The sequence below is a fragment of the Pinus tabuliformis genome, chromosome 8 (genome assembly GCF_031772625.1).
Source record: "Pinus tabuliformis cultivar Carrire ecotype Pingquan chromosome 8, CPIR1, whole genome shotgun sequence".
Taxonomy (NCBI): Eukaryota; Viridiplantae; Streptophyta; class Pinopsida; order Pinales; family Pinaceae; genus Pinus; species Pinus tabuliformis.
In genome coordinates, this window is record NC_142294.1 from 1,860,227,679 (window position 1) to 1,860,244,062 (window position 16,384).

The 16,384-nt window shown below is 40.6% G+C and overlaps 1 long non-coding RNA gene across 1 annotated transcript in view; it reads left to right on the forward strand.

Moving 5' to 3' along the window:
- Positions 1 to 16,384, forward strand: part of LOC149243729 (uncharacterized) — a 61,771-nt gene that overhangs the window by 18,702 nt on the left and 26,685 nt on the right. The gene's annotated exons all lie outside the window — the stretch shown is intronic.

A 16,384-nucleotide genomic window follows, 5' to 3' on the forward strand; every position in this document is an offset into this window, starting at 1 on the left:
TCTGTCTCATTTGATAATCAGGTTCTGTCTGGGTCTCTGTAGGCTCCTCATTTATGTCTTCTTCTTCCAATGGGTCGGTGTGCTGCCAGCCTTTAGGCTTTTTCTGCTGTTTCTTGGTTCTCCTGGGGTCCTTTCGAGCAGATGGGCAATCATATTGGAGGTGCCCTGTTTGCATGCATCCCCTGCACCGGAACGCTGTGTTCTCATAGTCAAGTTGTTGTATCCATTGTGAATTATTGAAATTCAGTGTGATGTGGTCTGGTAGTCCCTGACTCAAATCCACTTCTACACATATTCTGGCAAATGTGAATATTCCCCTGATAGCTCTGTCCTCATCCATTTTTAGGTATTTCCCCAGGGTATTCCCAATAGCAGCTAATACTTTTTGATGCCAAAAGTGTAGAGGAAGGCCATGTAGCCTTACCCACACAGGCATCGTAGAGACTTTCATTGTGTTGGCATCAAACTCAGAAAACCAGGGGGTGAGAAAGAGGCCAGCACTGCCCTAGAACCAAGGCCCCTATTTGATAATGCTGTCTCGTTCTTGTTCCGTGTTGAATCTAACTATGAAGTACCCTTTGGGGCATAGGTAAATTTCACAATTTGTAGTCCATGTAGTATAGATCCACTGGTGCACGGCATCTGATTTTGGCCAGAAACCATTAAATCTACAAATAACTGCACTTTTAGATAAATCAGAGTGTAGACTGGTTACCTCTGGCATGGAGACTATTAGCGTTGGTGATTCTGGTTTCAATGTAGGGTCCTAGTAGCTCTGTTGGTTGAGCTGCTTTATTTTTCATTTTTTCCTTCCCTTTCACTGCATCCCGAAAGGAGCTTGCATTTTTAGAGCTGGTTCCTGTGCTTCCACCTCGCAGTCGGAGATTAAGAATAATGGTTGAATCCTTGGCAATGCCGTAGTGCTGTAGTGTTTGGTTGTCCTGCAGACTGTAACCTGAATATATGAGGTTTTGATATTGTGCTGGGGTTCCAAGGTGACCCTGGATCTCTTTTTTTAACACATGGATGCTCATTCCTTTACTGAGCTGCATGCAAAAGTGTTTGCCCCCAATCGATTTGATGAAAATCTGGATCGGGCCTGCGTCCTTGCGGAGTAGATCGGTCCTGAGGAAACCTCGTTTTGTTGGATCTAGCTGTTCTTCTTTGAATCCAGATGGATCTACCCTATCCAGTTCCTGGTTCACTGGTTTGTAAGCCAGATCTGGCGGAAGAATGGCATATCCAGGGTTTATATCTCATCCCACTGTGTAAGAGAACTGGCCGCCTCCAAACAGCCATTTTCCGGGTGCTGCCTTAGCAGATCCAATGTGTAGTCCGGCAGATCCAGAGCACCCAATAGAGATGTCGTACGATCTGCGTGTACCAGGTCCAGACGCTTTGCCGTTCTCATGTTCCATTACGCCCTTGCATTCGTGTTTTGGATCTGCTGCGAGATCCCTGTTCTGGGTACTTTGCACCCATCTAGCCAAACGGAGGCAGGGGTTTTTCACTACCAGGTGAATCATCCATGTGCCGCACAGTTGATTGCAAGGGAACCCAGCTACCTGCGGATTTTGGGGAGTTCCCTCCTCTGCGTGTGCGGCGGCGTTGTAAACCCTAGCGCACGGTGCCATTGCAGATCCCTTCTTAGTGATACATTGTTATATAGATTCTTTCTCCTTTATATCAAATCCCTCAAACATGCCTAGAATGGGATGTAACTCCTTCATAAATCTAATCCCCATGTCTGTGCCAAAATTAGGAGTGTAACCCATCAATGAATGAACCCTCACTACTAGTGTGTTGGCTCACTCAATAAACCATCTTAACTATTGATAGGAATAGGTGTAACACTCTCACTAAATCTCTCTCATACCTATCAGAAATAGGTTTCTAACTCCCACACTGAGACACTCACATACTGTGCTAAAAGATAGGAAGATAACTTTGCCAATGAAATGTCCTCTTTGTGTGCTAATGATAGTTGTGTAACTTCTCCCTAAAAGAGCCTCAAATTTTGGCACCTTCATGCTACCTCAATTCTTGCTTACATGTTTGAAAGTATCCTACACGGAAATGGTATCCTTCATTAAGAATAACTTCCAAAAGTGTTCCCTTTTAATGATTATGTGTGTGTCAAAAATAAGACCCATATGTGTATGTCTTGCATGTTACTTTATGTGTGTGTCTTGCATGTTGTTAATCTAAGTGTGAAATAGGTATTCAAAATAGTCTAGAAGGAGGAACTAGAAAGGGTAAGAAAGATGAATATTCAAACCCAAGGTAAGAAGGTGGTTAGTCACATGAAATGTTTCAAGTTTTGTTAGAAATGACATTATGCTAGCCAATTTCCAGAGAAGAAGAAAGAGAAGGCCAAGGAATGGAAAAAACGTATTGCAAGGAGTTTAGAGACTATAGCTAGATTGGACAAGATAGAGTCCAAGTATGAGACTGCCTTCTCCATGGTCTCTTGTAATTCAACCAACATTATGTCCAATGTTGGATGGTATATAGACAATGGTGATTCAAAATGTCCGACTTATGATAGGAATATCTTTAGCAAGTTTCAAGAACAAGAGGGAGGAATGCGACTAGAGTTGGGTGATGATGCCACTTGTCCTATGAAGAGAGTGGGCTCCATCATTTTCCAGATGCCTTCAATTGATGTTCTTGAATTGAATGATGTTTTGTTTGTTTCATGCCCTCCTCTCCTTAGTTTTTGAGTAATAAATACCTCAATTTGGTGAGAAATAAATAATCTACATCAAGTGAAAAATTATTCTCGGTTTTATAAATAAATATTTTTTTCATCATCGTGTTCTTTAAGAGAGGACATGAAAGTTGGATACATTATATAATAGAGGAATTGAAATATGGCTTGACTAGATGGGAGAGGAAGCAAAAGGCAACTTGACTAAAAGGAGAGGAAGCAAATGTTGGATTGATTATGTGGGAGAGGAAGTGGGAAAAAGGAGAGTGGGGAGGCATGTAGAAATTCTGCAAATTCTCTACAAATCTACCTCTAATATCATGTAGAAAATTTGTCTGTAGATTAACCCGATAATGCAATATAACTAAAGCAAAATACTATAATCTACTTCTACTATCAATTTGCTTTGTGGAAGCTTAAAGATTTAGCTGAATTAGAGTTGAACACATATAACCATAAGAAGAAGAATCAATGCACATGAAACACAGAAAATACTCAGGGGAAAGCCTCAGCTAAAAACTCCACTCTCTGTATTATCATACAAGGTGGAAATACATCAGAATTATACAAAGCCTTAGCTCTCACAGCTAGTCAGCTCTCAGTACAATCCTCCTAGATGCTCATAGGCAAACAAAGCTTCTCACAAGCCTTCTCCTCTGCCCTCCAAGCTCTTATTTCCTTGTGCAGTTTCTCCTGGGTGATCCTCCTGTTACCAAATGGAAAACTGATCTCTCACACTGATCTCACACCTTGTCAGAACTGCGCAATCCTCAAGGAACCTTTCCTTGACTGCATGCATGAGTTTTCTTTATAGGAGAAAACATGCAACTAATAGTACATTGTCCTTGACATTTAGCTCAACTGGGTCTTTCTCAGAATAGACATGCATGAGTTACTGATGAGGGAATCTTTAGTTATCTAGAGTACACTAGTTGAGCGCATGCATGCATCAACTGACTGATAACTCACAATTAGTTCCTCAAACAATTTGGAACTAATTTAACTGGACTTAACTCAGTAAACTGAGTTAACTAATTACAACTAAAATATAACTCAATCTTATCTCCTGAATTTAAGGGATAACTGTTGCGTGACTTCACAAAGACTTCTAACTTGAATTTCTCCAACTAGTTAATCCATAATGAATTAATTAATTATTCCCAAGTAGCTGGTAAGACTAAATTCTAATTTTAATTCGCAATTTTTATTCAAGGACAAATTAAAATTGGAATATTCAGGATTCTATTTTTCTCATTTCTTGTTGCTATTTTCAACACTCCCTCTCAACAAGAAAAGAATTCAACTCAATCTCGATCATGAACCTTTGGAATGTTATGCATGCAACACTTCTCTCTAGTGTTGTTGCTCCATCAACTTCAGAAACAAAAGAACATCCAACTTGAATCAGTATGATGCATATGTCATCAAAGTCTCTGACTGCTATTGCCTTTGTCAACTAAAACTTTGCGCTTCTGCTGACTTTGCCTTTCTACGTTGTTGTCAAAACTTCTCTGCACTCTTCAAAATCTGACTTCTCTAGCCTCTGTCACTTTGATCTCTGACTACATCAATCCCACTGTTTCCTCCCACTATTATGTACTTTGGGCTCTCATAGCAAGGTACGATCCATGAGATAAACCCTCTCAATGGACCCTGCCCAATTTCAACCTTCTTGGGACTATCACTTCACATCGCCCCACGTCACATCTTGAGGTATGGCTGCATGTGATCCCTCTTCCCACTTCTCTAATTGTGGCTCCTCCACAATTGTCTGAGACTTCTTCTGGGGCTGCATGTTGAGAGGTAATTTACTTTCCCTCTCAACCACCAAGTCTCTAACATTTTCCTTGCTCCTAAAGGCTTTGCATGCATCTTGAACCTCAAGAGCATACAGGTTCTTAACTTGTGAACCGATCTGTTTCACCTGTCTCATAGTGATGCGTCTAAGGAAAACCTTTCCCTTACTAAAAAACACATCATAGCCACGGTCTTCCAATATCGCGACCGATACCAAGTTCTTCTTCAGTCCAGGCACATACTTCACATCTATCAAGGCGATAGGAGCTCCATGCTCCCTCTGAAAAGCAACTGTGCCCACTCTTGAAACAATATACTTTCCGTCGTCACCCATCTCTATGCGCATCTTGAGGTTTTTCTCCTCCAAGGTACTGAATAAACTTTTATCGCCGGTCATGTGAAATGAGGCTCCACTGTGAAGATACCAACCACAACCCATCATCGATGACACCATGCATGCAATGAGGGTAAAGTCCATTTCAAACTGAGAGGCTAAAACCTCACCTTCCAATCCTTCTGAGGATCCCTTCTTAGACTTCTTCAATGGGCAATTAGTTGCATAATGTCCCATCTCGTGACAAGTAAAGCATCTCACTTTAGACATGTCACCCTTTTTCCCTCCATGAGAATAATTCGATTTGGAATGGGAAGCCTTCCCTTTCCCTTTACTTGCCATTGGCCAAACCTTGAAGTATGATATGAATTCGATTTGCACCTGCAACCTCGAACTTCAAAACTTCAAATTCTCTTCTCTGTATACTGTTCACAGCTCCGATAAATTAGGCTCCAATACCATGTAGAAATTCCGCAAATTCTCTACAAATCTACCTCTAAGATCATGTAGAAAATATCACTATAGATTAACCCGATAATGCAATATAACTAAAGCAAAATACTATAATCTACTTCTACTATCAATTTTCTTTGCGGAAGCTTAAAGATCTAGCTGAATCAGAGCTGAACACATATAACCATGAGAAGAAGAATCAATGAACATGAAACACAAAAAATACCCAGGGGAAAGCCTCAGCTAAAAAACCCACTATCTGTATTATCATACAAGGTGGAAATACATCAGAATTATATAAAGCCTTGGCTCTCACAGCTAGCCAGCTCTCAGTATAATCCTCCTGGACGCTCACAGGAAAAAAAAGCTTCCCACAAGCCTTCTCCTCTGCCCTCCAAGCTCTTATTTCCTTGCGCAGTTTCTCCTGGGTGATCCTCCTATTACTAAGTGGAAAACTGATCTCTCACACCGATCTCACACCCTACTAGAACTGTGCAATCCTCAAGGAACCTTTACTTGACCGCATGCATGATTTTCTTTATAGGAGAAAACATGTAACTGATAGTACATTGTCCTTGACATTTAGCTCAATTGGGTCTTTCTCAGAATAGACATGCATGAGTTACTAATGAGGGAATCTTCAGTTATCTAGAGTACCTAGTTGAGTGCATGCATGCATCAACTAACTGATAACTCACAATTAGTTCCTCAAACAGTTTGTAACTAATTTAACTGGACTTAACTTGGTAAACTGAGTTAACTAATTACAACTCAAATATAACTCAATCTTATCTCCTTAATTAAGTGATAATCTCCTTAATTCAAGGGATAACTGTTACATGACTTCACAAAGACTTCTAACTTGAATTTATCCAACTAATTAATCCATAATGAATTAATTAATTATTTCCAAGTAGCTGGTAAGACTAAATTCGAATTTTAATTCAAGGACAAATAAAATTGGAATATTCTGGATTCTATTTTGATCATTTCTTGTTGCTATTTTCAACAAGGCACCATTATTCAAGGAATTATGACTTACTAATGTTAGGTTCGAACCTTGCCCCACTCGCTTACAAGATCGAGGGGTGAGTTTACAAGCTACTCTAAAGATTGCTAAGAGGGAAAGGAATGATGACAAGAAGATGACCCACATGAAAAAGAAGGACTTTGAGTGCCCATATGCATTATAATATATCAAGCTTGTTAGTTCCTTTACTCACCCAAGTAATTGAGGAATAAGAAAAAATAAATGACTTAGTTCCCTTGCACCTTTTTTTGGTTCTTTTCCACTTTCAAACTTCATTTATTTAGCTCCTTAGTTATTTGAAATGTTATAGTAAGCCCCCCCTACCCATCAACCTAGAGTCATTTGGGATCATAAAGAGGATGCATATGAAGTGGATATTAATTTCGTGAGCCCTTGTTGATTTTGTGTTGTTATTGTAGGAAGGGAGAATAATTTATTTGCATCTTTGGAATAGGGTTCATTGATGGAAGAAAGTAGTACTTAAGTTCAGTAACATACCAAATGCATTCTTATTTTATGGCCTAGGGAACAACAATCAATAGGGTGGTCCAAGGCCTCATGTTTTTACTCCTACTAGTTTTGAAGCATATACCTCTTTTTTTTAGTGAATAATGTGATTGTTGCTTTATGCTCCCTTGAAATGATATCTATGGGGCAGGGGAAGGGAAATTCTAGATGAATGAAGTAGATAGATATATGAGAGAGTAGAGAAAGGTGAAAGTGAGGGAGTGATGCATGAAAACTTAAATATGGCCTCATCTTATGATCAACCAAATGAACTTCTATATCTATTCTATTATGTAACCAGATCACAAAATAGAAGAATAAATAGATCAACAGATTCAAAATAAGCCTCTTCGAGGGGGCAACCTCCTTTTACATCACATAAATAAACAACTCTTGTATGACACAAGTGACAAGACCTACTTGATATATAGAGTCCAAGTGTTGTTGGGAAAAGTATCCAATTCGGAATGCCCCTATCCCACTCTAAGAGGTGATAGTGCCTTAGCAACAAACAAGGAAAACTATATGAGTATTCTTCTTTATGAGATGTAAATAGAGTAAGAAGGATGTAACTAACCGATGTCTTCTGCTAGTTTGTCGATCCAAACACTCTCTCTTTTGTTCGCTTCCCGCTTCCTGCTCTTTCACTGATCCAGCTTCACCCAATTCCTGCAAGATCACAAGAGAGAAAAACTACACAAAAGACATATATTCACATTCATAACTAGTTTAGGATCAGATATAAACTAAATATGCAAATATAACAAAACATCATTGAAATACAAGCATATAGGAGAAACTCAAGTAGCTTTATTGATATGATAACAAGGTTCAAGAGGAGATACAACCAAATGAGTCCCGATCCAGCATCTACCTCCCAGTAAAGGAATCCCTTCCTCTCCTCCAACAAAGCATAAATCACCCAATGTACTAATCTCAATCTCAAACCAACAGCAATTCTCTGCAAAATACCAAATTCCAGCCTCCTGAACCTCTGGGTGAGAGATCCATATATAGATGTAACCAGAGAGGATGAGTCAGCTTATTTTTTGACTTTTGGCTTCTCTCTGTCAGTTCTTGCTTCCACTTGGAGGTTGAGAACCTCTTACTCATCACTAGTCGAATTCATTGAGGCAAGTGTCATTGAGGAAGATTCTGGAAGCTTCCAGGGTCTTTCCACCTCGTTGAATGAGCTTGCCATTTGTCACTTCCCGCTCAGCGCACCCTGGTAGTGCTTCTACCTGCGTTGCAGTGCACCTAGCCAGTGTAATCTCTGCATTTCAGCGCAGACAGCTAGTGGAGCCTCTGAATTGATCCTGAATTGACTGTTTCTGAGTGTTTTTTGGTGGAGAACTTCTGGGAGAAGCTGTCTTTGGTTGACCTTGTTCCTTTAGGGGCAGGAACAACTTATTTAGGGACTTTGGATCCCTTGGATTATGGACATTTCATGCTCAATGTTGTAAGGCACAAAAATGTCTATAACAGTTGCCCCCTAAAGTATGAGGCCGTTTATCGGGTGAAATGCTTTATTAGGAGGATCCGAAGTTCTTCCAATGCTGGGAGGAGACCTGTAATAAGATACAATACAATACATTATTTTTCATACTGCTTTCATGATCTGGCTGAGGCGGGCATTCCCATGCTCAGCTTTATAAATTCATTTTTCTGTACATAGAACAGACAATCGTCTGATGGTAGACTGATGATTTTGACGAAATCATCATCCTTTTGGTAGGATGATTATCTGTTGCAATGTTGTACATGTCAATGTTTTTATTTTTCCTGAATATATATTGCAGCCCGGATGGATGAAACTAGATCCGGGGTCTTCAATCTCATTCGATCTTCACTCTAAGTACAAGTCGATCCATGTGAGAAATGTTCTGAAGTCGAACATGGAAGGACATCGCTTGATTACCAGTCAATGATCTAAACTGTTAACAAGCGCGAGAGGAATCACCGATAATGATAATGACCCTCAAGGTACTACAGTACAATTCACGTGGTGTGAATAAAGGACTTGGCGTCGAACACCACGCAAAATCTTTCGGTCGAAGGTCATTGATGTATACCTGTCGCCGGAAGTGAGAAACTTGCCATTGAGGCATGCAAGCTTCAAAGTACTGAAGGGGGTGTTCCTAGATCAACTTCTTGGATAATGAGATGATGTCGACAAGAAGCGATCCGTCAAAGGAGGGCCTTAATGTATCCCACATCAGTGACACAGAACGGAGCAAATGATTTTGATGGAGGTGAAAACGATCTGATGATATATGGTTCAGGGTGGCGGTCATGAAAGGATGAATGATAATGTATGGTAGTGGATGGGACACGGTTGACTTCTCTGGATGACTTCTCTTGAACATATCGGTGACACTTGTGTGATGGATTGGTAGCATTTACCCCAAAGATGGATGGTATTGGCGAGACCATGGTGATGTGACCGGTGAATGAAACAACCCAACCCGACTCAGGCACGGAGCGGAAGTGTCATGTTCAAGAGTGACTTGCTACCAATAAAAGTTCCTTGAGTTTCTTCCCAATTTTTCCCCAGTCATTTCTGACCAGTACCTCTTTATTTTTGTCAAGCTTGAGGAGGATAACATATGCTTGTTCTATAATTTGCCCTTCGGGCAAACCCATCGCTATGTTTTAACGAGCCTAGCGATAGTGAAACTCGTTCTCGTCTAAAGACAAGTTTGTCGCTATTAATGCTTTTTAACGAGTCTAACGACAAAGATAACTCGCTCCTTTTCATTTTTAGAGAGTCTGAAAAGGTACGTAAAGATAACTCCAAAGTTCCTTTTTCGTCATCTAATCCCTTAAGTCCGAAAAAGTATAAAACAATACAGAAGGGATGAGTTTTCGATAGTTTTAATGAGCTGAACAATACAAGCGCTCGATCTTTTTGTGCAATAATCCCTCAGGTCCAAAAAGATTAAAATCTAGAGGAGGGATAGCACTTCCGGTCGCTTTAACGAGCTGGAAGGCCAAAACTTGGCAATCTTTTCATATTTTACGAGTCAGATGAAAAGAGCTTAAAGAAGACTCGTCTTTTGAGGAACGAGTGATAAAACGGGTTAGCAGCTGATTCCAGGTAAGGGTTGGAATTTTCCAATCACGGCAGTGTCACAAGGATGGCTAGTGAAATCACTCTTCGCAGCTGTTCCTCAAAATGGGTAAACAATCATTATGGAGGTGAATGATCGGCCAAATGAAAAGTGGAGGTGACGGTGCAAACACGACCAAGGCTTTAATGGCTGATAATGTTACATTCACTGTGGTTATTTACCAGAGGGTAGTTCATTTTTTAACGAGCTTAAACGCGGAAAAACACTGCTCGGTCTTATGTTTATTTTTTAACGAGCATGAACTATGTGCTAAAACTGCTCGATTATCCAGTCATATGATAAGAATGTCTCATGTAAGATTCCATTTTTTATGGAGCTTGCGCCTTACCAAAGCTATGCCCCGCATCCTTTCTTTATGCAAGTTAGGAAACGATTAACCCAAAAAACAGATAAATAACCGCTCTTTGCTTGCACTCCAAAAGGTTTGCATGCCCCCAGGTATAAAACAGAGTTTCAAGGTTACCTCTACTTCACTTCCGCTAAAACAATTGTTTTACCGAGAGAGACCTACCTCTTTCAGGTTACCCAAAGATTGTCTTGTTAATCTTTCAAACAAAACACTTCTTCGGCGATATCTACCGAGATAGACAAAGGTGAGTGACAACGAGCACCAAACACATAACTTTAACAAGAGAATCTTATTCCAGAACAACCCCACTTCCAACCACGGACGGGGTACGGACTAGTCATATTCTCCCGCGGAAACCTACCTTATACTCAAAGTTTTCCTGCCGAAGCAGACCAGGATGCATGCCCCCTAGGTTCCAGTCATATCCCTCCGAATCACTCACGCTCATCGGGGGGACGGACCGTGGGTTGAGACATTTCTTGCGTGAAGAGACCATTTAGGGATGGTATATGACTATTTGTGATGCGTGATCCGGGAAATGAAAGCTGGTCCACGAGCTTGACCACTCTTCCTTCGTGCGGAAAACACATTACTCTAAAGAGTGAGGAGACAATGGCTCCCATGCAATATATATAGTCTCGTCCAAGGAGTACGTTATAATCCAAGGGTCCTTGAACGACCATCACGTTCATTTGAACGGTCTTCCCTCTCAATGTTATGGGCACATTGGGGAGGATCCCTAAAGGTCGACTGGTTCCTTTATCAAAGCCTGTCAGATTTCTCATTTCAGGCAAAAGCGCTGGCGAACCAAGCGCTTTCCAAGCAGTAGAGGAAAGGATACTCACAGATGCCCCCTCATCAATGATGGTGCCAACCATGACCATTCTGTATATTTGGACGATAATTCTGAATGGTATGCTTGCTGGCAAACGGGGTCTGCCTAGTTGGTTCCAGTCGAAGGAGACAACTAGGTTGCTTGGTGGTGGGACCGAGTAGACGGCCGAGCATCGCTCTGACGAACTTCCTTCCTGCGATAAAGGAATGGGGGAATTGCCCCTATGTTCGTCGGAGTCTGTGCTGATGAAGAGAATCTGGATGGTGTCATCTTTATTATCCTTAGTGACTGTATCATTCGAAGACAAAACCTCTGAAGGCAAGACCGGGTCAACTGCCGCCTCGACCTTTTGACTTTCGTCGGGTATGGATTCAGCTGGTTCATCTTCAATGACTGGCGCTTCAGCTGACCACTTGAGCAGGCCAGCTGGATTTTCAACTAACGAAGGACTCGGCAAGAGTTTTTTATATCCAGGTGGAAGTCGTAACGGTGAAACCGGACGATCATCCAAAACTCTTTTCGCTTCGTCTAAGAAGGGACAACGGTGGATGGCGTGGTTTCCTTCACACAGTCTACAGGGAGATCTAGCTCTTCCTTTTTGTCCAAGGACTTCACTTTCGCTAGTTGATAGTATGCATTCAACATGGCTATCAAAGGTTGATGCCACCGGATTGTGCAAACGAGGAGACCAGTCCCTTAATATCCGAGGGATGCAGGGACAATCTCTGTGGCAGTGGTCTCCCTTGCATATGACGCATGGCGATTTAGGCCTAATCAGTGCTGTGTGTGGATTTTATCAGACGACACTTGTTTGCCCCAGTCGCTTTTGGCTCCTTCTTCTTCTTCTCTTTCTTCTTCTTTTCCTTCTTCTCCTTAGGAACTTGGTTTTTTGTTTTACCAGTTCCGTCAAGCGAAGAGGAAGGAGGAGAGGAAGAATTAGAGGAAGTAGAAGGCTGGTGGGCAACTCTGGACTGGTCTAACTGTTGATTCGACTGTTCAGGAATAGTGGTGTTCTGAACGACATTGGTTGAGAAGAGCCAGACCGGCAAGCCAATTTTTAGTCCTAGAAGCGACAATGTGGCCATATGGGGCGCACCAACATCTCCCCAAGAGGAGAAAGGACTAGGATTTCCACCAAGGGGAATTCCTTGGTTGGTGGGCTCCATTTTCTCAACCTAACGATCAACGCAGGAAAAAGGGGGAAATGTTCCGTTTAAAATAAATTTTAACGACGCTTTAGACACAACTTGCTTTTTCACTTTTAAAGAGTCGAGAAAAAGCTAAAGATGACTCTAGTCTCCTTCGATGTTTTAACGAGCCCGAAGTGACAAATGCTCGGATGGACTTTTTCTGTTATAGAGTCTGAAAAAGGCCAAAAGGAACTGCTCTGGAGTTCTAGGTAGAGGGTGTGCCAAACTTTTCGCAAAACCGCAGAATAATTTTTAAGGTACGGGCGGTCAATCTTCCCGAATGCTGTGTTCAATGCATTGCGATCAGTAGGGCGGCCGACACGGCTTCCTAAGGATAAAGGTTTTATTCCTATAGGGGTCTCCCAATATATACTCGACGGTACGTGGGAGCACAATCCGCACTGGCGCTATCGTCTCTTAGGAGGAATCACCCAACCATCAGCGAGATCGACAGTCACCAGGTTTTACGACGCCGGAACATGTCTCTAGCCTAGACCTCTATGTTGTGTGTTAAGTTACAAAGCGTTGTTAAGTTCATTCAATTTATTTTAGGTTGATCTTTTTTAGAAGTTTTCCTTTTTGGATCACCACGAGATGTATGATACAATTCCTAAATGCAGTCTAAAGATGATAAGCAAGCTTTTATATCTTTTCAACAATGAAAATCCTAGCTACAAGGGGAAAAGAAAGACACCATCTTTTCTCAAAGAGCATAGAGCACACAGTAATGCACTTTTCCCTAAATCAACATACAAACTGTCAAAATGCAAATGCACATATGCATGTATTTGTTTTCACTTTCTTAATATTGATGCCTAAAAAGAAAGCTGTTATATAAATTTGAATTCGATTTCAAGTGAAAACACAAACAAGTTCCTTTTTCGAAATCAAAAAGACGATTACGACACTTTATGATTTACTTGTTTCGACACTCGAAATGCATAAATTCAAACCAAAAGACAAAAGTAAAAGCTAAATCAACTGTGAACAGCAAACAAACTCACTCTTAAGATCAAAACGACACTTATGACAGGTCTAGATCTAAGGGCGACAGTATGACTAGTTTACTTTTGTAATGGGAAACTGCAAATGATGTAACAAATACACAAAGAACAAATACAGTTTCTTTATACAACTGAGGCAGAATTGAGGCAAAGAAAAGGGGTTTCAGATTGGTACACTGACTGATAACAGGCTGCAAAAAACAGAGATGAAATTGAGCAAAAGGAAGCAGGGAACCATAGCTGCATAAGGCAAAGACTGATCAGCGCACTCCCAACACAGAGGATTTGACATTCAGCGCAGGTAGCCTTCACGAGACCTGCGTTGAAATGCAGAACCTCTTCACAAAGTCTGCGCTGAAGCAGAAACGAGAATTGTTTCTGGGTTCTGGGTTACGGTTTGCAGTTTGATCTACAGTTTTTGGCCGGATAAAAGCTATCAATTAGGTGCAATTAGGAGGATGATTTATAGGAGGACTAAGATCTATCACAAAGGACTGTTAGAACACTTGTGGATCAGTTTGTTCAGATCATAAAAACAGGCCCAGTGAGTGGGCTAGAGTGGCAGATTTCTACTTTGCATTTAAAAATGGCAAATGCATTTCGATTCGGCACTCTTGAGTTTATGAGAAGAACAACAATAGAAACACAAATAAACTAACAAGATACTCTCCCCAGCGGAGTCGCCAATTTGTTGTTGGGAAAAGTATCCAATTCGGAATGCCCCTATCCCACTCTAAGAGGTGATAGTGCCTTAGCAACAAACAAGGAAAACTATCTGAGTATTCTTCTTTATGAGATGTAAATAGAGTAAGAAGGATGTAACTAACCGGTGTCTTCCGCTAGTTTGTCGATCCAATCACTCTCTCTTTTGTTTGCTTCCCGCTTCCTGCTCTTTCACTGATCCAGCTTCACCCAGTTCCTGTAAGATCACAAGAGAGAAAAACTACACAAAAGACATAGATTCACATTCATAACTAGTTTAGGATCAGATATAAACTAAATATGCAAATATAACAAAACATCATTGAAATACAAGCATATAGGAGAAAATCAAGTAGCTTTATTGATATGATAACAAGGTTCAAGAGGAGATACAACCAAATGAGTCCCGATCCAGCATCTACCGCCCAGCAAAGGAATCCCTTCCTCTCCTCCAACAAAGCATAAATCACCCAATGTACTAATATCAATCTCAAACCAACAACAATTCTCTGCAAAATACCAAATTCCAGCCTCCTGAACCTCTGGGTGAGAGATCCATATATAGATGTAAGTAGAGAGGATGAGTCAGCTTATGTTTTGACTTGTGGCTTCTCTCTGTCAGTTCTTGCTTCCACTTGGAGGTTGAGAACCTCTTACTCATCACTAGTCGAATTCATTGAGGCAAGTGTCATTGAGGAAGATTCAGGAAGCTTCCAGGGTCGTTCCACCTCGTTGAATGAGCTTGCCATTTGTCACTTCCCGCTCAGCGCACCCTGGTAGTGCTTCTACCTGCGTTGCAGTGCACCTAGCCAGTGTAATCTCTGCATTTCAGCGTAGACAGCTAGTGGAGCCTCTGAATTGATCCTGAATTGACTGTTTCTGAGTGTTTTTTGGTGGAGAACTTCTGGGAGAAGCTGTCTTTGGTTGACCTTGTTCCTTTAGGGGCAGGAACAACTTATTTAGGGACTTTGGATCCCTTGGATTATGGACATTTCATGCTCAATGCTGTAAGGCACAAAAATTTCTATAACACCAAGGGGTCACAATATAATCAATATAATTAAAAAATATTTTAATTATGTATAAAAAACAAATAACAGTTACATTTTCCCTTGTTTTGAATATCATTGTCAGAGAACAAGAAGCTTACAGATACAGGGGATCAAGTCCTGGAAAGGTAAGGATCAATGGATTACTCTATGTTATATGAGAATTAGGGGAATTTTGAGGTCTAAATGGGCCTCCTAGGAAAAATGTACAACCAAAATAAACTTTAGAAGAACCAATAGGATTCAAGATGATTATGTCAACCATGGGGGATGATTCACCATTTTTGGAGTAAAAATGTAAAAGGTTTAAAAAATAATAAAATAATAAAACTACTCTTTCAACTCATATTTTCAACTTATCTCCCTAAAGTTTTACTCAAATTTCGAGCGAGAGTACTCGTTGGATGCGAAATTTGATTCCTCGTCCAAGGACTACCCATGTTACATACTTTTGATGGATCCCACAACATGAAAAATGAGAAATACATGAAAAAACTTGAATGCAATTATGTTTTCCATGTATTTTTCATTTTTAATGTAGCAGGGTTCATCAAAAGTATGCAACATGGGTACTCCTTGGATGAGGAATCAAATTTTGCATCTAACGAGTACTCATGCTCAAAATTTGAGTAAAAACTTAGGGAGATAAGTTGAAAATACGAGTTCAAAAAGTAGTTTTTTCTTTTTTCCCTCTAAAATTTGATGATGTAATCAAATCTTATTTTACTATTTCCCCTATTATTTTATAATTTCCCTAGCAGACCCATTTTATACCTCAAAATTCCCCTAATGGGAAGGTGTGCTTCTTCTTGTAGTTGGACATGAAGGTTTTGAAGAATTGTTGGATGTCTGGCAGCTGAATATGTTGGGAGAGGTGGCATGGCTTCGCTTGTGCTCTCTCTACCCTCGACATCACTGCAAAAATTTAAAGTTTTGGAAATTCACGGTTTCGGTAAAGACAATGTACTCACATCTTAATAAGCATATCATCATTCACTTTGTTTCACTTTAAATGAAACTAATAAATGATACGTTGTTTGCAGCATTAGAACTTAAATGAGTTGGATCCTCTTTCCCAACTACCATATACTTTGATGGGTCTACAGCCAAATAGCTCCACGAAGGTGAAGCAAACATAATCTTCAGGGCAGAGTTATTTCATTTCCTAGTCTGGGACCACTGAATCTTCTTTTCATGGATTTCTAGAAGACGTGGTTAATGGTATGATTACTTTGAAAAACGTAGTGCTGAAAAATCTTGGATTCCTGTGATCACTTCAATCAATTTTTCCCA